This window comes from Cibotium barometz, chromosome 36 (assembly GCF_041138505.1).
Source record: "Cibotium barometz isolate CiBa-2024 chromosome 36, ASM4113850v1, whole genome shotgun sequence".
NCBI lineage: Eukaryota > Viridiplantae > Streptophyta > Polypodiopsida > Cyatheales > Cibotiaceae > Cibotium > Cibotium barometz.
This window is the reverse complement of record NC_141081.1, coordinates 12468309-12488633: the sequence shown is the minus strand read 5'-3', so window position 1 is coordinate 12488633 and position 20325 is coordinate 12468309. Positions and strand designations below refer to the sequence as shown.

General features: G+C 51.8%; 1 protein-coding gene across 1 annotated transcript in view; it reads left to right on the top strand.

The window, feature by feature from the left end:
* Positions 1–20325, top strand: part of LOC147617497 (myb-like transcription factor family protein) — an 86299-nt gene that overhangs the window by 9869 nt on the left and 56105 nt on the right. The window lies entirely within an intron of this gene.

Sequence of the window (20325 nt, the reverse complement as noted above, 5' to 3'; positions counted from 1 at the left end):
GACGCTGAAATTTTTTTAATCGTGACTTTTTTAAAAGGGGCCCAAACTTTGGGCACCCTTTAAAAAAGGCCCAAAATTTGGGCCTTTTTTAAAGGGTGCCCAAAGTTTGGACTCCTTTTTAAAAAAATTGATAGTTTAAAAGAAGTGCGAACAGACATTCCAAAACGTAAAAAAACATCTTGATTAACGTTAAACAAAAAAACGTACCTTTGATCCTCTGTTAAACATGTAAATTGCTACAGTGTACACATTCCAACTTCCAAGGCAATATCTTTCCAACAGAGAGCTCTCTCTCACACATACATTCATATAGAGTTCTACTCGCTCTCCTCGCTCTCTCACTCACTCTCTCACACACACACACGTAGGAGCTAGGAAGTGGAAATGTCTACTTATGTGTATTTGTCTACTTATGTGTATTGAAGTATGATGATGTGGCGTTCCCGAACCCGTTCCGGATTGCAAGGGGTCTTGTTCCTGTTCCGGATTGACCCCTCGTTCCCATATCCGTTCCCGTTCCCTGGTGACTATGGTTTGCAGGAACACTCTAGCTCTCCCTGTTTTTTTTTTCCCCTTTTCTAGGTCTTCAAAGGTGTTAAAGTGTTTTAAGTGCAAGTTTGTTTTTGCACCGCCCTTTGGTTTTGTATGAAGACCGAGGCCGGTTTACAAGGTTTCGTTGCCGGGACATCGTCGATTTTCTCAAGTAGGCGAGTTCGTGGTTGCTCTGGTTAGGACAATCGCCAACTTTCCTAAGGCGGCAAGCTTGTGGTTGTCTCATGAGAGTCACATCAAAAGCTTCAACATGTGGAAAGTGAAAAGGAAGTGTAGGAGGTAGTGCAGGACTATGTGTCTTTGCCTATATGAGGTGAAGAGCAAAAGTTAAGGATGAAGCTTAGGAGAAAAGACACCAAGGACAAGAAGTAGTTGAAGTGTTATGGTGCAAAAGATGGGTTGAAGGCTATGGCTTTTGACACTTTGTCACCGGCGGTATCTTCACGGAGGCTTCATTGGTTCATAAGGCAGCTTCTTTCTATGTTTAGCAGTGGTGGTCTACTATGCTTTATCAAGGACTTGTGCTTACGACTTGGGTGGAGTGCAAGCAAGTTTTGGGTGCTTGAGGATGTATCAGATGAGGCTCAGACGGAAGCGGAGGAACTTGATGAGGTTCTTATTCCCGAGCAGATACTGGCACACAAGGAAAGAAAGGTATGAGGTAAAGTTTCCCGTCGCTATCTTGTGAAGTTCAAGAACTATTCACCGATGGATGCGAAGTGGATGGAGGAGGGTGACTTAGCAGATTCACCTCAGGTATTGCAGCTTTATCTTGATGCGTTTGAGTTGGAGCCGACTCTTGCAATGGCTCATTCAGGTTCAGCAGAGTTGGGGTCTGGAGCATTGCTTGATGCTCAAGAGGGGGGTAGCACCTCAGCTCCCTTGTTATAGACAGGCTCAATTGTCATCTAGGAGTCGCTTGGTGACATTTTTGTATTCACTTGAAGGTACTGATAGCTGACAGTACATCTGCTTATGGGACTTTTATGATATTGTGTACTAGTCACATGAGATGGTAAAGTTGGGTATGGTTCACAGTCAGCCGCACCATGAACTATAACTGTAACTATGGATAACTCTGTCTACACCTAAGGGTAACAGAGATAGTTTTTGCCTTTGAAACTAAGGTATGATTGAGGAAGATTGGGATGTTAATCTTTGTCATATGGTTCTGGCTGTTCTTGACCAGGGTGTTGGTCAATTGGATATTGAGATGATGCTATTTGTGGAGTTGGTCTCCTTTGGAATGACATGGTTTGGCTGAGCTCAAAGTCTGCGGCAACCTAAGCTAACACTTTGAGACTCTATGGAGGGCATAAGTCTTGCGAGCAGTCCTGGAGTTGGTTTGGTTCATGGATATATGGATTGAACTCTATTTGTGCATGTATGCATACACTTTTTGAGGTATTATTTTATTCTGGTGCCATTGGATCCTGGTACCTTTGAGAATACATTGGGAATACTCTGGATTGTGTTGTGTGAGGCATGTATGTTGGTATGCTACATCAAGTACTTTATTATGTTCAAGCATGCACCACTGGGTGTGGCTCTTGCGGGATGGCCATAAGCAGAGTGGGTAAAGCATCAAGAGGGACATATGCGGGAAGTACTTAGTGGATGTATTGTTTGGATGCATTGAGTGCTTTCATATGCTCATGTTGTACCACCAGTCGAGGGTCCCGCAGGATGTCCATGGGCATAAGGCTTGCGAGTAGCCCTTAGGCTGTTACTTTAGAGTAGGTAGAGTATCTTGAGGAGCATATTGTTTGCGAATGCATGTGTCATATGTAGAATGATGCATGGTTTTGTTTTTGGCTAACACAGGTTACATGTTTCCACTTGGTTTTAGACTTTTGCTCCAGGTTCTGAAGGAACAAGCAAAAGTTGTTTCACTTTCACGTGACGGTGTGGCCATATTGTGCAGGATGATTGTTTCATCACCCAGATGCAGTGGAGGGCCATTGCTTTTGTCATATGGGGCGTCTTTGTTCATAAGATGCCTTATTGTGCCATTGAGTGCAATCGAGGACGCTTGCTATTTTTCAAGAGGGGGGTATGCCACGACCCTGTGTTTTCCTCTGGACAGTATGCTGGTGTGCACGGGACATGGTGGACAGTGTGAATGGCATTGGTTTGGAAGTCAAATATGACTCAAGGTTTTATAAAGGTCCCTTTTTCACAACCTCATGTGGGGGGAGGGGACAAAAGATTTTAAAAACCTTTAAAAACTTGATAATACCCTTTATGAAAGTAAACGTGGCCCATATGCCATTATTGGGGCCACGTGTGTGCTTTTTCTAAGAAGGGACTGGTGGGCTGCTTTTAGGCGCCTCTTTTTTTTTGGTGGAAAAACAAGAGGGACTGGCGGGCTGAAGCAGGCACTTTTCTATGGATAAAGAAGGCGGAGGGCTGAACTGCCTACGGTTGCTCTTTCGCTTGCAAACGGAGGGATGGACTGCACGTGGCTGTACTGAAAAGCAGGGCAAGTACACTGTGTACATGGGTTATTGGCTGCAAGTACAAGGTAACCTGGTTATGTTTCTTGGCATGGGAGCAACGCAAGCTCTCATGGGTGCATACCCATGGAGCAGATTGCTTTCTTCCTGCTTGGAAGGAACAGAGGGACTTGTAGTTTTGGGCATACCTATGTAACATTGTTGTGGGGCATAAATACAGCCAGACATACTCAGTAAGAGTTCTCTGTTTTGTTTGTGTTGTATTGGCCCTACATTTGAGTATGTGCCGAGAATGTTTTCACGTGGAAACAGGACATGGGTTTCATGCTGGGCCTAACCAGATGTTTAATCGGAAAACAGGTCACCCGATGTTTGCTGAAACAGGTCTTTGTTTCATGTGGAAACATGTTTTTGGGTTTTTCAAAAGTATGAAGGCCATATGCAGATTGTTATTCCAAGTGATAAGCTGATTCGACTTACGTCCAGGACCTTTCAACAAGTCGATCATCGGTAGTGTGAGCTGAGAGTACTCCCGCACAGATTTTCGAAGAAAAACAACAAAACCGAGAAAAGAACGAAGTTGTTTCACTTTCTGCGGTATATAGCCCAGGCCAGAATCTTCTGAACTCGGTCATAGTCAATGCTCAATCCATCTCTAGTGATCTTGTGTCTCAAGTAAATGATGTCTGTCATAAAAAACTGACATTTCCTTAATTTGGTATACAATCGATTCTGTCTTAAAATAGTTAAGACAATCGTGAGGTGTCTAACGTGATCCTCAAGAGTACGACTATATATCAAAATATCATCCAGGAACACCACCACAAATTTTCCCAAATGTTCACGAAAAAGATCGTTCATCGTTTGTTGGAAAGTGACTGGAGCATTGGTTAACCCAAAAGGTAATACGAAAAACTCGTAATGGCCATATCTAGTCCGAAAGGCGGTTCTATCGACATGCCTTTCATGAATACGTATCTGGTGATAACCAATTCGTAAATCTATCTTCGTGAAATATTTCGCTCCGGCTAACCGGTCAATTAGGTCATCTGATCTAGGGAGAGGATAACGGTTCTTAATTGTCAACTTGATCAATTTCTTGTAATCTATACACATTCTCCAAGTGTTGTCCTTCTTTCTCCTAAGTAACACAGGTGTACCCCAAGGTGATTTACTTGGACGGATCTGGCCCATCCTCAAATAATCTGCGAGGAGTTTGGCCAACTTATCTTCCTTAGCTTGGCTCATCTTGTAAGGTGGAATACTAACAGGGTGAGCACTAGGGACCAGGTCAATACGATGATCGACTGTCTTGTCAGGTGGTAAGCCTGATTGCAGTTCCTTAGGAAATACATCTTGAAACAAATCAAGTATCTTCTTTAATTCTTTGCTTTCAAACACACTTAATTCATTGACATCCATAGAAGGTATGAGAAATGAAGAAAGTGGAATCAAGAGATGATGGAAAGCATTATATAAGGAAGAAATTATTATATTTCCAAAATCAACTGTATTTACAAGAGGTCCCTGAGAGGGATGTATACAATCACCTAAGATACTATATTGGGTGTTCCTATGTTCAAAAGAAAAAATATGACTAGACCAATCTGTCTGGACTTGAAGAGTCTTAAACCACTCAATCCCTAATAACAAGTCTACATGCTCTAGATGCATAATATAGCACTCTAGAGTATCTTCGTAGTCCTGAATCCGGATCGGTAGCGTCTCCACCTTTTGATCCCATACTTGCCGACCCGCAGGTAGGCGTACCTCATAGGTATGATCGTTGGGTGTTGCGTCAAGACCCAATTTCTGCACAAGTTTGTAATTAACAAAGTTGTGTGAGCTGCTTGGGTCTAGAAGGATGTGGATTCTATGGCCATTCACTTCTCCATAAACTCGGAGAAGATCATGCATGCCAAAAACTTTAGAGTTGAATAGACAATAAAAACATGAACTAGGACGAGAAAGTACAGTAACTGACGTACCTGTCAAAGACAACTGGTTAGTTGCCTTTGGCTTGGGTCCTGCGTTGGTCTTTGCATCCTTTTGCTTCGGGCACTTGTTACGCATATGTCCTTTTTCTTCGCAGATGAAGCAACGTCCCTCCTTCTTGAGCTTCAAAGCCTTAAGGAGACGTTTTTTCTTTACTGGGGTCGAAATAGAATTCTTCGAAGGTTGGTCCGAAGACTTTCCTTCTGTTGTGCTAGCCATTAGTGCGGAGAACTTCCTTTTGTGCTTGTTCCCCTGCTCGGTTACGGGTTTAGACTTGGAAGAGACCATTGTATCATCATAGATACGAGCGGAATGAATGGCCTCGTCCAAAGTTTTGCATTTGTTGTTTTTAACCTGTAAACGGTATGAGTCAGGTAAACCGGCTACGAAGAAACCCAAAAGAGTGGTGGAATCCATCTTGAATCTTCGTAGCTTTCATCTGCAAGTCCCTAAATTTCTGGAGGTAGACCTCATAAGTGAGGTTCTGCAAGGTCATGGTCAAAGTAGCAAACCGGGCAACAATATCATAGTCATCCTCTTTCTTGAGGAATTCTTTCTTGAAGACTTCTTTGAACTGTGCCCAAGTCGTTGGTTTAGGGTTGAGTTCTTTCCACCAAAGCAAAGCTTTGCCTGAGAGGAAACCTGCTGCTAATTGGTTCTTTATGGATGAAACTGAAAATGGACTTGCCACTTATGTAGCCAAGTGTCCACTATCTCCTTGGTACGCTGCTTTTGCTTGTCCCCAAACTGTTCCGGAGTAATATTGGGGCCTAAAGTAAATGCCAAAGTATTCATACCCGAAAGAGTAGCTAGGGTAGTGGTCAACAAGGAGATGGAGTTTTGTAAAGCTTGCATCTGCGCGGCGACTTGTGCTTGACATTCCGAGGAAGAAGCTTCGAGAGCAACTTTAAACTCTTGGAAATCTGATTTTGAAACAAAATCGTCGAAAAGATCGCCATCGTTGGCTTTCATAGCCGGTAGGTCTTCACGTTCGGGAATGGGCTCCAACTCGGATTCTTGGGTCGACATCTTAAAGAGGGCAAGATGAGAGAAAAGTTTGATCTTGCACAAAGAAGGGTGCTAGAGAGCTCGAGAGATGTGTGGCAAGAAGCCTCCTTGAGGGGAATTTATAGGCTTTCCCAAAAGCTTACTTAGCTTTTGCTTTTGTGTTTTTTTTTGTTTGGTAATATATATATATATATATATTCTGTTTTTCTTTAAAAAAACACTTATAAAGCAATACTTGGGTTTTTTAAACCCTTTCACTAAGGTTCAGCAAAAAACGAAAGCAAAGACAAACAAGGCGCGGGTTTTTTTAAAAAAAAACGAAAGCTAAAAAAAAAAAACCTCCACGCGTTTGCTTTTCGCTAAATCCTGCGCCACCTTCATGCCACCCGTCCGCCTATGTACAAGGATCTGCCGCTTGCGCATGAACTTGGTCGCTTGCGCTTGTTTATACCTGGTGCACTTGCGCTGGCCTGCGCGTACACCTGGCCGACTGCTGTTGCCTGCGCGTACCAGCCCGTGTGCAAGACCCGCTTGCCCATGTGCGCCAGCCTGTGTGTACCAGCCCGCTTAGTCTGGTGTGGAGATCTTGCGGCTGGCATCTTCATACATGTAGGCTGTGCAGCCTTCAGGCGTCACACAGTCATGAATAGCCACGCCTTCGCTACATCACCAAAACCCTCACCCACACAATCGAGGGGAAAATGGAGGCGGCCCGCGAAGGATGGGTAGAAGTGATGAAGAAGAACATCAAAAAGGAGGTGCAAGAAGATGTACAAGTGATGAAGAAGAACATCAAGAAGGAGGTACAAGAAGATGTACACATGATGCAGTCTACTCTTGATGAAGAGAAGATGCGACGGATCCGGTGCCTCAAAATCCGAGTCACAAGGATACCAGAGAGCACTGCCTCCACGCTCGAGATTGACGGGCGGAACCTATGTACCAAGCTGGGACTAAAGGAGGATGAGCCGCTCCCATTCACTAGAGTATGGAGGACAACCCCAAAGGACTCCACCAAAGGCAAGGCCTTAGTGCTACAGTTTTCGGACGAGGAGAGTAGGATGAGCTTTATGAGAAGACGAGCTTTCTTGAGGAGCTTGCCAGGGGACCCCATCTACTTCGATGATGACCTCACATGGATGCAGCTGGGGCACAGAAGATTATGCATGCCGAAGATCAAGGCGGCACGCAAAGAAGGGAAGAAGGCACATTATAGGGATGGTCACATCTACATTGATGGGAAGAGGGTCGAATAGCGCCATCTGGCCTATGAGACACGGAGGAAACAACATGAAGACAAAGAGATACACATAGCAGTCTGGAACTGTAATGGAGTCCTATGGACACATCCAGGGAGACTTGAGGAGGTGATGGAGGGCCGGGATATCATCTTGATGACAGACACACATGAGAGCCCGGAGAGGGGCTTACCACAGGTTGAGGGTTATCAGTGGGAGTCAGCTCACCGACAGGGGATGAGACAGGCCACCTCCCGAGGTTTAGGAGGTATTGCAGTGCTTTTCAGACATGGGTTACATGAGCATGTTCGAGTCGTAGCACGAGTCTCGGAGGCGAGATACATGTGGATTAGCTTACGCCTCTCGGAGACTAGATGGATTTATATCGCCCTTTGCTACTTTCCTCCGAAGGGGTCACGGTTTGCCACCACCGAGGAGCCGGGTGGAGGAGAGGCTAGTGAGTCTCTATACTTGTCTTATTTGAGGAGATCTTACACTATTCGACACTGGGAGAAGTCTTCAATGCACGGACTCAGAGCAGAAAGTGCGAGATCTATGACTTTGAGGATCCCTTGAGACTAGAGCCGCTAGCTACAGAGGATACAGGGACCACTCGGATCTTCGCTGACGGAGGAGCTGACAGCACTGGATATGGGCAACATTTGCTGGAGCTTGGGGCCCGACACCATCTCGTTATTTATAACGGGATGACTCAGTGGCCAGATTCAGGTGGGTTGACTTGCTTTCCAGTGGGGGACGGCAATAGTACAGTGGACTATGTGATGGGATCCCGGGAGGCAGCAGATATGGTGTCTCACTTCACCGTACCACCATGCCCCATCGGGGCGGATCATACATATCTATCCCTCACTTTCAGGAGCTTACTGGAGACCCACCCACCCATCATACAGCCACCACGCACTATTTTCCACTTCACTCAGGACCTAGCCGATGTGTATGACTATCATGTTCATGATTAGCTATTTGCCTTAGACCCATCGGCACCCATGGCTATGCTCACCTCCCAGCTCTCACATGTACTGCACTCCGCAGCCGCGAGGAGTTTCCCATACCACATACAGACAGGACATCCACCTTCATCTGGGAGCATGCCCCAGCACCGATGGTATGATGATGAGTGCAGAAACCTTTACCGCAGTCTCCGAGTGCAGAGGGCTCGCAGGGAGATCACCCAGAGACAGGCAGGTAGGAGGATGCATACTCTCACCCGCCGTAAGCGGCGAGCTTATGAGGAGGCTCAGTACTGGGACACACATCACATGCTCATGAGCAGAGATGCTGCTGCTGCTTGGAGGAGACTCAGAGATGTTGCTGCTGCTTGGAGGAGACTCAGAGAGCCCCGTCCTCCCACACCTATTACCGATCCTCAGACCTGGCAAACATATGCAGAGAGACTCTATGATGTGCCTGCACAGCCCCCTATACCACAGCCCACAGAGCCATGCTCCACAGTCTCCACCTTCTTCACCCCACCTATGGTTAGGAGGGCCATATGCCGACTCCAACATGGACGGGCGATAGATCATACAGGATTATAGGGAGAGCATCTCGTCTATGCTATTGATACATTGGCACCATTTCTTGCTCATCTCTTGAACAGAGCTCTGTCAGAGGGGTTTCCGGCTGAGTGGACGATGCATACTATTGTGCCGATCCATAAAGCGGGAGATGTACTAGACCCCGGGAACTATAGGACCATCATGATTGGCCATATATTAGCCAAACTATACGGGGCAGTTTTGGAGGCAGAGCTGAGCACTCATGCAGAGGTTGGGGGATTGAGAGCAGCAGGCCAGGCAGGCTTCCGACGAGCCTTCTCGACCATCGACCACATTTTTACATTGAGGTGCTTGATTGATCAGGCCAAGGCACGGAGGCAACGGCTCTATTGTTGCTTTGTAGATTTCCGCAAGGCATTTGATATTGTACCCAGAGAGCGCCTCTTTCCGCGACTACAGACACTAGGCATACCCTCAGACATGATGTGGGGCATATACAGGCTATATGAGCAGGTCTTTGGGAGAGTCCGATGCCCAGGAGGCTTGTTCGACACAGTTGCTAGCACCATTGGGGTGAAGCAGGGGTGCCCGCTCTCCCCCACGCTCTTTGGGCTCTATATTGATGAGGTGGTCGATTACATCACACAGGGTGGAGGCTCTGGAGTTGAGCTATCAGGTATCATTGTCCATGTTATGCTTTATGCTGATGACATCGTCTTGGTATCCGACATGCAGGTTGGGCTTCAAAGACACCTTGTGGCTCTTGAGGACTTCTGCGCACAGCAGGGTCTCACAATGAACCTTGGGAAAACCAAGGTTATGATCTTCCACACCTCACCCGCAGTCAGGAGCCACACTACTCTCACATTAGCAGGAGGGCGGGTCGAGGTGGTGAGCTCTTATGTTTACCTTGGCATCACATTTACTAGCTCAGCTGGACGCTTCTCCATGGCTCAGGCAGTTGGAGACAGAGTGACCCGGGGGTATGCAGCTCTTGCTGGCCTTGAGCGTCAGTGTCATCAGACACATTTTCAAGAACCCCGCATGAAGGGGTGGCTCTTTGATACATTAGTGACACCAGCCTTGATGTATGCAGCAACGGTTTGGGCACCAGGGCTTGCAGCCTCCACATGGGTATAGCTGGAGAGACCACAGATCTTGATGCTCTCGAGGATGATACGCAACAAACCATCCGTTCCGCACCACATTGTTCGAGCTGAGTTTGCTGCACCACCTATGGCAGTGGAGGCATTTTTTTTTTCCGGAAAAACGATCCTTCTATTAGTTAATGAGAAAACGCCATAAGGCTACAAAGCTCACCTCGCAAGGAGGGATAAAAACACAGTGAACACCTCAGCTCCACACCCGTGGCTGGCCGCTCTCTGGGGGGGGGCTACCTAGTAGTACATGTGGGAGGTGAGAAAAGCCAAACTGGAGGCCTATAGTGCCAAGTGACATCCTCGCCCCTCGCGGTGAGGAAAGGGCCAGGCTGCCACGTGCGGAGGAAAGCCTTGCGGCGCCCTCTCATGCGGTCCGAGTCGCCCTGGAGTTTCCCCCAGTGTCCTCAAGGTGTGAATGATGTCCACCCAGAGGGCCTGTATGACCTCCGCCGGTGGAGTCGCCTGGCGGTCAATGGCCTCCCTGCATCGGGCTCTCCATATGTGCCAAGCCGTCATGCTGCTGATCATCTCCCATCTGTGCCCGACCCCCTCCTGAGGGGCTGCCGAAGAGAAGTCTGGCGTCGGAACCACCGCCATCGCCCTGTCAGAGACCTGGATGGTCGCACTGCCAGGGACGTCCTCATATCCAAGGGCCGGGCCGCTGTCCGTGGCCCAAGCCACCACACCCCACGTCACCAGCATCTCACTTGGTGAGCCTGCAAAAACCATCCTGAGAGCGCGCTGCCAGACTTGCTGTGCCTGTGGGCAATCCCATAAGCAGTGCCGCTGCGACTCCTGTGCATGTCCGCACCGAGGGCAGGACGCTGGGTGTCTGCCAAAAGCTAGCCAAGCCCCCACAGCCAGTCCTCTATGCGCTGTGAGCCAGAGAAAAAGTGTCACCTTCCGGGGCCGGAAGCTGGCCCAAAGGCGCTGCCAGAAGTCCCTAAGAAAGGCAGGGGAGAGCCCCTGTCGCCGCCAATGCTCGGCCGCCGCCGGGGTGCTCGCTATCCTGTGCCTCTGAATCCGCCGCCCCAGCCTCGTTGTGTACTGAAAAAAGGGGATGCCTGGGTTGGTGGGGGCCGAGTAAGGATCTCGCCAAAACCACTCACCTGGATCCCACTGAAGGCGAATAAGAGGCCTGCTGTCCCAAGCCCATAATCTCCAGGAACAGTCCTCCCCTATCGAGGCCGGTGAGGGGTCTACATGCCACTGTCTCTGATGAAAGCGGACCACCCGCACCCTCTGAAGAATACAACCCTGGAGCCCATCCAAATCCAGTCGTGTCCTCTGAAGCTGGCCACCCTCTCCCACCTCGAAAGTGAGTGGGGCGACTCTCTCCGCTGTGCCGCAGACCGCTAGAAGGATCTCATGCCGAGTAAAGACACCCATCCATTGTGGAGGTGGAGGGTCCTGTACTGGGGTCCGCCACTCCCGGGGGATGGCCGCCTCAATGTCCTGTCTCATCGACTCTCTGCCCCTCATCCCACTGAGTCTCCTCTCCGAGCCTCTAGAGGCAGCTGCTGAAAACATATCCAGTCGTCTAGGGACTGGGCTGGGCCGGAGCTCAACGGGCCCCACGACACGTGAGGCCGCGATCCAACCATATGGCCGCTGGGAAGTCGAATCAAGGGGTTCCAGATCAATGGCTGCCTCAGGCGCTCCTCATCGGTGCCCGGGGGAGTCTGGAAGAGTGACGGCCTCAGATGCGCCCAGGCCCTCAGAAGGCTAGCTGCAAAACGCTCCTCAAAGCCAAGGCCTACTCCTCTGGATCGCTGCTCTGTAAAGATCCACCTGATGCTGGGGGTCCAGGGGCCGCTAAGAGAAGGAGTGCGGCTGAGCATCCTGGAAACAAGAAACTCCTTCCACGGCTCAGCGCCTGGCAGGAGGCCACGAACTACCAACTTGCCAAGCAAAGCTCGGCTTTGGCAAATAGGATCAACAATGCCCAGGCCGCCTCTCTCCCTCGGCTGAGTGATCACAGCCCATGCCACCTTGGCCCTGGCGGGCCGCCCGTCGCCACCGGACCAAAGAAAGTTCCTGATGAGCCTCTGCACCTGCCCAATGCACGCCCGCGAGAAGGCCCAGCAAGAAGTGATGTACCACATGGTAGCAAGCAGAACTTGGTTGGCCACAACTACTCGGCCAGCCAGAGATAAACGAGCGGTACTCCAATATAGAAGCTTCTTCCGAATGCTCAGAAGAAGGGGGGCTATCTGCTGCTCCGGAGATATATCAATGCCCATGTAGCATCCCAAATAACGCACTGTAGTGCCGGGGGGCAGCCACTGAAAACCATCAACTGGCCTCCAAGTCGGGGGGGGCATAGAACTGACCCACAACCCACACGACTTGTGCCAGTTGATCAAAGCACCCGAAGCTCTGCAAAACCTGTCCATGGCTGAGGCGAAGCGGCGGAGGTTCTCCTCACCTCCCTGAAGATAGACAGCAGTGTCATCCGCAAACTCCGAGTCTAGGAGCTCCTCCGAGGTGCGGATGGGAAGCTGGAGGCCCCGCAAACCTGTATCCTGTGCCGTCAAAAAAGTGCTCATGGCCTCCGCCACAAAAAGAAAAAGAAAGGGCGCCAAGGGGCACCCCTGCCGCACCGAGCGCGAGAGCTGGAACCTCTCTCCGCGCACGCCCTGTATCAGCACCTGGCTATGAGCCGATGTGTAGAGTGCAGAGACCCCACGGATCCACTGAGGGGGGAAGCCCATCCTCTCCATAGTGCCTTCCAAGAAGGCCCAATCCACCCGATCATATGCCTTCTCGAAGTCGAGAAGGAGCACTGCCAGATCCTCCTGCCGAAATCTAGCCAAAGCCGTAGCCTCCCAGAAAGAGAAAATGTTATCCAGAATGCTCCTATCCTGGATGAAGCCTGTCTGCGTGGAGTGGATGATGTCCAGAAGGTGAGGCTAAAGCCGCCTGTGCTGATCGCCTTAGCTAGGACCTTGTAGGCCGTGCCTAGCAAGGTGATCGGTCTCCACTGTCTAATCTCCAGTCTGTCTCCTCCCTCTTTGGGGATCAAGTGGATCAACCCCTCTGCCATGCTGTCCGGCATGACTCCCGACTCCATAATCTCCTGGAATGCCAATCTGAAGCCCCTATGTAATAGGCCCCAATACCTCTGGAAGAAAGCCACTGAGAGACCATCCTCTCCTGGGCATTTGCCCTGAGGTAATGCCTGAAGAGCCTCCTCCAGTTCCGTATCCGAGAAGGGGGAGAGAAGGGAGTGCTGCAAATGGGCCGGCACAACCGGTCTCGTGAAGCTCCAGACTGCCTCCCGAGCCTCTCTCACCCTGTCATCTGCTGGCTCAGCAGAGAGAAGATCCCTGTAAAAATCTGTGGCTATCGCCCGAACCCTGGGGGGATCCACCACAACCTGGCCATCAGCCTGCCGAAGACGCCTGAGACCCTCTCGTCTGAAGCGAGGCCCTGTCGCCTCAAAGAAATCTCGAGTCACTCTGTCCCCAGCCTGTGTCCAAAAAGAAGCCCGAGCATGGAATCGGAACTCCACCCTCCTCTCCTCGATGGATCTGATCTTAGTACGAGCTGACTCCATCTGCTCGGAGATCCAAGGGCTCGTAGGATCCCTCTCCTGGAGTCTCTTGAGGGACGCTAGACTCCTCCGTAGGCTCCTCTCCTGCTCTCTGAAGGCCTCCAGACGGTCCAAGGCAGCCTGTCTGAGCATCCGACTGATCTCCTGCAAGCCACTGGCAAGATCGCTGGCTGCCGTTCCTCTCCTGAACTGCAGCTCCTGCCAGACCTGCTCAACTCTGATCGCAATCTCGGGCTCCTCTATGAGACAATCTGGAATCCGGACGCTCTGGCCCCGCTCTCCTCTCGTAGGGTCCTCGATCTGGAGAAGCACTGGGAAGTGGTCTGAAAATGAGGAGCCTGCAAGTATGCCCACAGTGCCACCTCTATCACAAGCCCACTCATCAATGTAAAACCTGTCGATGCGGGAAAGGTTAACTCCTGTGGCCCGTCTATCCGAGCGCGAAAAAGATAGACTCCCCTGCAACCTGCCAAACTCCGGGAGAGTCCACGGATCCTGGCCTCTCACCTGCAGCACTAGCTCCTCCCAGGCAGCGAGCTTCGGCCCATGAATGGTCTCCTGGCTGCCCCCCATCCTGTCCTCTGCATCCTCCAGCATGTTGCAATCCCCTCCTAGGCACCAGTGGTCTGCCAAGGGGAGGGACTGCCTAATGGTGCTCCAGAACTCGGCTCTCCCGGTCGCCCCATTAGGGGCGTAGAAGTTGAGGAAGCCAATGCGGTCTTCCCCAACCCGAAGGATGATCCATTGCGCTCGACCCTGGACCAGAGTGCCAGAGTCCACAACCTCGGATAGAAGCTGCTCGCTGACTGAGATGCATACTCCACCCTGGTTCCCCTGGGAGCCATATGCCGGTGACCAAAAAGTGTGACTCCTGCCTGGCAAGATCTTCCCGCAGGTGCGGGTACGCCCGGCAGAAAGGTGGTGCTCCTGGATGAAAAGGATATCTATGGGTCCTCCAACGAGAGCCCTCTGGATCTCCTGGCGAAGTCTGCCCCGACCAATGTAGCAGCGATGTCCACCGAGACCCTGGATGTTCCATGAGAGGATCCTCATGGATGAGCTATGGCAAGTGAAGCAGCCGCCACTGGCTCACCCCTCTCAGCCGGCCCGGATGATCTGCCCTCCACTCTGTGAGTCTTGGGCGCCGGCTTGGAGGGAGAATAGTCACTGTCTGTCCGGGTGCAGAGTCTCTCCAAAAAGAGGGTGACCTGTCTCTGTGTCCAGCCCCACTCCGCCTTCGCCCTGTCCAGGGCATAGGCGTGAGACCAATCCTTTGCATATATGTATCTAAAGGTCGGCTGCACCCTCGGGGCGGCATGGAGGAGAATCAGTAGCACCGCCTCAACTGAGGTGTGGACCGGATCTGCCCGCCAATCTCCTATACCAAACAAGCTCATGCGGGCTGAGTGTAATCGGGTCTGCAGTAGGTCCGTGAGCCCCAAGTCGCTGAAGTGGTGAGAAAACTCCAGTATCTGATCACGCAAAACTTCCTCTACAGAGTTGCAATCCCATGCTGTGTCTGGGGCAACACTGAGAGGAAAGGAGAAGGCCACCATGCTGCTCACCACTGAAGGAGAACGAGAGGGATGGCACACCACGCAAACTCGCAAGGGCGCGACCAGTGTCTCGAACGGGCCAGCATCCAGCTGGAGGCACCTGAAAAAACCGTAATCCACTGGTAGCCCCATCACTCGCAGGGGCCCCCCCAGGGGAGGCTGGAGAGAACTCTGTGGCGGGCGAAGCTAGGATCGCCATCTCCACCGGCCCGGAGTGGCGGTGGAACAGCCGTTGGACTGAACTCTGGCCTACCCAGCTGCGCTGCCCTGGGGCAGTGGGTGGTCTGGCGAAGTATCCTGGAGAGGCCGAGGGAGGGATGGGGGCTCGCGGCGAGGAGGGGGGAGAGCGAGGAGAGGATGGAGAGGCATCTGCCAGAGGATAGGTGTCAGGGGGGGCCGCCGGGGGAGGCGGGAGGGGGGGGGCTGGGGGGGGAGAGGGGGGGGTGGAAGGAGTGCTCTCCGGGTGAGGGGAAGGGGAGCCGGGGGTCGCAGAGTGCGGCCCGGGATCCTCAGGAATCTGCTCCAAGGAGGGGGCGGGGCCCCCCGCGGGGGGAGGCGGGAGCGGGGTCTCCACGTGGGAGGCTCCACCAGCGGCCTCAACGGACACTGAGTCTGAATCCTCGTCCATCGGGGTGGGACCTGCTGGCCGCCTATCCCTGACTGGAGCATAAGTGCGGGTAGGTGCCTGTACGCCAGCCGGAGTCGCCTGTCCGCCAGCCTGTGCTGCCTGCTGGCGTCTGCGACGGTCCCTGCGGGCCGGGCGTTTCCGCCGGCGAACCTCCTGCCATCCGCCAGCCTCCTGGGTCTGCGCGGCATCCTCCGCCGGGGCTGCTCGTCAGATGATGGCGCCTGCTGTGGCGAGCCAGGGATGTCCAGTCTCTGAGGTGGATGGCCACCACTCGGGTCTCCTGCAGGGGGTCCAGAGGCGGCATAGCGTGAAGGATGAACCCCCTTGCGGGGACAGGCGCGTGCGAGATGGCCCATCTCCCGGCATGTGTAGCACTGGCCGGGGAGGCCCGAATACTCCACGCGCTGTATCAGATGTCCTCCAGAAAGACAAGGGAGGAGGATCGTCTTCGGGAGGGACTCCGGTGACGGAACCACAACACGAATGGCCGGGAGTCCTGCTGCCCGAGCAATCACTGAAGCCGCTGTCTGAGGCGTCTCCACCACCTGCCCGAACGCCTTGCCAATGGATGACAAGAGGGGCAAGTACTCCCTACGGAGTCCAGGAAAGCAGATAGTGACGGGGAAACCTGTCGCGCCTGCTCTAGCGGGTCAGAAGCGGGGTCGAAACCATGAGTCCATCGCGCCAGGAACGCCCGAGATGAGCGGAGGGCAATGGGGCTCCGAGCCAGCACCATCTGAGCTGCCTGGGGGGACTCGAAATCCACCTGGTAGTAGCCACGTCCCAAAAAATCTACGCTGACGATCTTGGCGGGCACGCCAACAAGGCTGCCTTGCAGAAGGTCGCGAAGCTCTCTCCGCATCGGACGGCTACCCACTATCTTGCAGACCAAGGAGGAGGCCTCAAGAGCGGATACTTTGGAAACAAACAACTGAAGATCTTCAGCTGTGAACTCCAGATGGAGACCGGAATCGGCAGGGGTAGTCGGAGCGGCTTCCATGGAGTCCTCCAGAGGGAAAAGGCCAGAAACCGGGGTCACCAACGGGAGGGACACAGCCCTGCGAGGAAAAGGAGAGGCGGAGGGCTACAGGATAGCGGGGGCGGGGCGAGGAAGGGCGCAATGAAGGAGGCGGGGGAGAGGACGGAGGAGAATGCGGGGGACTGGCGGGGGGGGGGGGGGAGGGGGGCGCGACGGCGAGAAGCAGCGGGGGGGGAGAGGCGGAGCTCGCAGGCGAAGTCGTGGCAGTGGAGGCATTGTTCCAGACGATCTCCTTTATATACAGGATGAGGGAGATGCCCATGGAGAGATTATCCCGCCGAGCTTTTGAGGCATCCAGACACCTGGCCGAGGCTGGACACACTGGATCTTGGTATGCACAGATGCTACAGTGGTTCTCACATCATGGGATAGACATTGAGCGGTTGCCACCTTTTCAGTATGATCAGTCTGCTCCACGGGGTTAAATCTCTCTCAATGAGAGGAACAGAGTGATGAGACAGGACATATGGCAGCGCTACATACAGGAGACATGGACAGCACCAGAGAGCCCACCACCACCGAAGATGCTGTATTACAGAGACCACTTTATGAGCATCTCAGGGGATGGGTTTATACAGCGGTATATGGATGTATACATGCCACACAGCTCGCGCGTTGCTACTGGACAGCTACGAGTCTCATCACATCAGCTAGAGATAGAGGCAGGGAGAGCCGCACGGGTTCCCAGAGCTGAGCGGATATGCAGATTGTGCCGCAAGGAGGTGGAGACTGAGGATCACTTTGTATGTAGATGTAGAGCCCACCAGGGGTCAAAGATAGATATGCAGGATTGTTTGAGGAGCACTCTTCACTACATCAGTTGATGGAGGCCTCGGACGAGCGACAGCTTGGCAGACTACTACTAGAGCTTCATAGTTCTCGAGAGAGACTCCTCAAGACACCCGCTCCCACTAGGGGTGGGAGACAGTCCCAGCTCACAGATTTCTTCCAGAGAGCTATGCCAGTGCCAGCTGATGTACCACATGGGGTGACCGCACAGAGAGCAGAGGAATTGAGAGCCAGAAAGAGACCTAGACAGACTGGACATAGAGCACCCCGACTCCGTCACCGAGAGAGAGCAGCTATCCGAATGAGACACTAGATGGAGACACAGGAGAGGCTAGCTCGCTTTCATTCAGACTCAGGGTACATGTTCACGCCATTCACAGCCTCAGCATCGGCGATGTATGATATCTTATATCCCTCTTATGGCACTGGATGGAGTTAGACATAGATCTGCATAGCAGGTTTGTACTACCCCTTCAGCATATAGAGATGCATCTTGCCTTAGCACTCCATCCACATCCCCACCCCCCTTTATATTGTTTGTATATGGGCTCCACCGATCCATGATGATTCACAGTTGTATCCAGACACATGCACACTTTTTCTTTTCTTTTCTTTTCTTCCGATGACCGGAAGAACACAGTTGTATTATTTTTTGTCTCATAGTCCGACTTTGGCCTCTCGTAGACGTTAATATATCTTTCTTTCTTTCTCTTTCTCTCTCTCTTTCTTACAAAAACACAACCGACTGGCTTTTACTACTTCTCTCTCTTCCTCAAACTGTTTACACAGTTGAAAACACACATCCAACCCTTCTTCTTGCAAAGCAAACAACCCATACAAGACCACAACCCCATCATGGGTTCTTACGATGCAAAATCAACATGCTGAATTTGAAAAAACAGTAGTATGAACAGAAAAACAGCAAGCTTCTCGAACTCATACCTTTTCTTTGACCTCTTCTTCTCTACCTATCGACTTGCTCGTTCTCGAGGTTTGCTTTGATACCATTGTCATATCCCCATAGAATCACCTCGTAGAACGCTCCTGGTACAAGACTCGAAACCTGCAAACAAACCAAACAAACGTGAAGGGGGTGCAGGCCTGACTCACCTCCCAACCATGACAGCCGTGGGCAAGCCCGCAAGTCTTGGCTGTCCCCACCGAGCTACGAGCTGAGCTAACTAGATGGACGTACCGACCAATCTCTACCTCGTGACGTCCCATACCATCACGAAGCTACCTTCACGGGCCTCGAGATTGCTGCCGGCCTCGGCTGCATAAAGCAGGTGCATGTCTGCTCTAGATCCAGGCTCCTGACCATAGAGCTCTCACAGGCACGGGATGGACAGTGTGAAAGGCATCAGTTTGGAATCGAGAAAGAAACCCATGTGTGAAGGGGACAAAAGGATTTAAAGAAAGGGACAAAAGGATTTTGAGTTTATAAGGTTTTATAATCTTTGATGACTTAAAATAATATTATTTTTGTAAGGATGCATTTTTGCTATTTGCTTTTGGCTTTTTGGGGAAAGCAAGCGGAATCGCATCTTTGGTTATAAAAGCGAAGGGTGGCGCATCACCTTGGGATCGCAGTCTGAATATCTCTCTCTCACGTGGGTTGGCTACAGGAGTCGTCGTGTGGCGTGTGGAGTCGTGTGGTGTGAGGTGCATCTAAAGCTAGTCGCTAGAGAGCACAAACGACACGTGGAAGCTTCAGCGCAGGTAGCACTGGACAGAGAGAGAGCAGGGGTCAACGTTTTGTTTGCCTTCCTTCGGCTATGGCGATCACAAGCTGACTCTCTCTCCCTCACTCTCAGGCTAACAGGCGCTATATGCTGAGCAGGCTTGCGCAGGTCTGCGGGACAGGAGGACAGCCACGAGCTGGAGGCCACTACACTGCCACGTGGGCTGGACTGTGTGGCTACGCAGGTCTGCAGAGGAAGGCTGGCGGCTGCAGGGATAGGAAGCGCACATGTGGAGGTTATACTCATGCTTTCTCTCTCTTTATATCTCTCTTGGGAGGAGGCGCAGGATTGTAGATACGTGGGCTGAGCGGGTGGCGCACAGGTCGGCAGGACAAGAATCACACATGTGGGCTGCTGTTGTGCGCGTCTTCATGCTGTGGACGTTCGCGCTACTGTGTGGCGCCGCTGTTGGGCTGCTGTTGTTGTGCCTCCGTGTTGCTCTTGGCTGCAGGTTCTCTCTCTCATGTGGGCGCACGCTCGCATGTATGTATGTATACTAGAGGGCGCTTGTGCGTGCACGTGGGTTGTTGGAGGAGGTACCGCTGCTCTCGGCTGCTGTTGTGGCGGCTTTGTGTGGGTTGTACGGCCGAGCAGGGCTGCTGTTGATGGTCCTGTTGTTGTACGATAGTACTGCTGGCAGTGGCCTTATTCCCCAAACCTACTTGATGAAGGAGACTAGAGATAGGCTTTTCTCTTTCTCTCTCTCATCATGGATTGCAGGCCCTGTTGAAGAGATTTGGATATAGAGACCCAACTACATATACACGGGATGATGTTCATGGAAGAGATGTGTTGTTCCTATTTGTCTTGAAATGCACCACTTCCATTCACCAAGATATGGAGGACAGCCCCACCCAAGGACCCCACCCAAAGTAAAGCCCTAGTGCTACAGTTCGCAGACGAAGTGAGCAGGCAAACCTTCATGAGACAGAGAGTTGTTCTGAGAAACCTACCAGGGGACCCCATCTACTTTGATGATGACCTAACTTGGATGGAGAGACAACATAGGAAATCATGCATGCCACAAATTAAAGCAGCACGTGCTGAAGGGAAATAGGCACATTACAGAGACGGCCATGTATACAT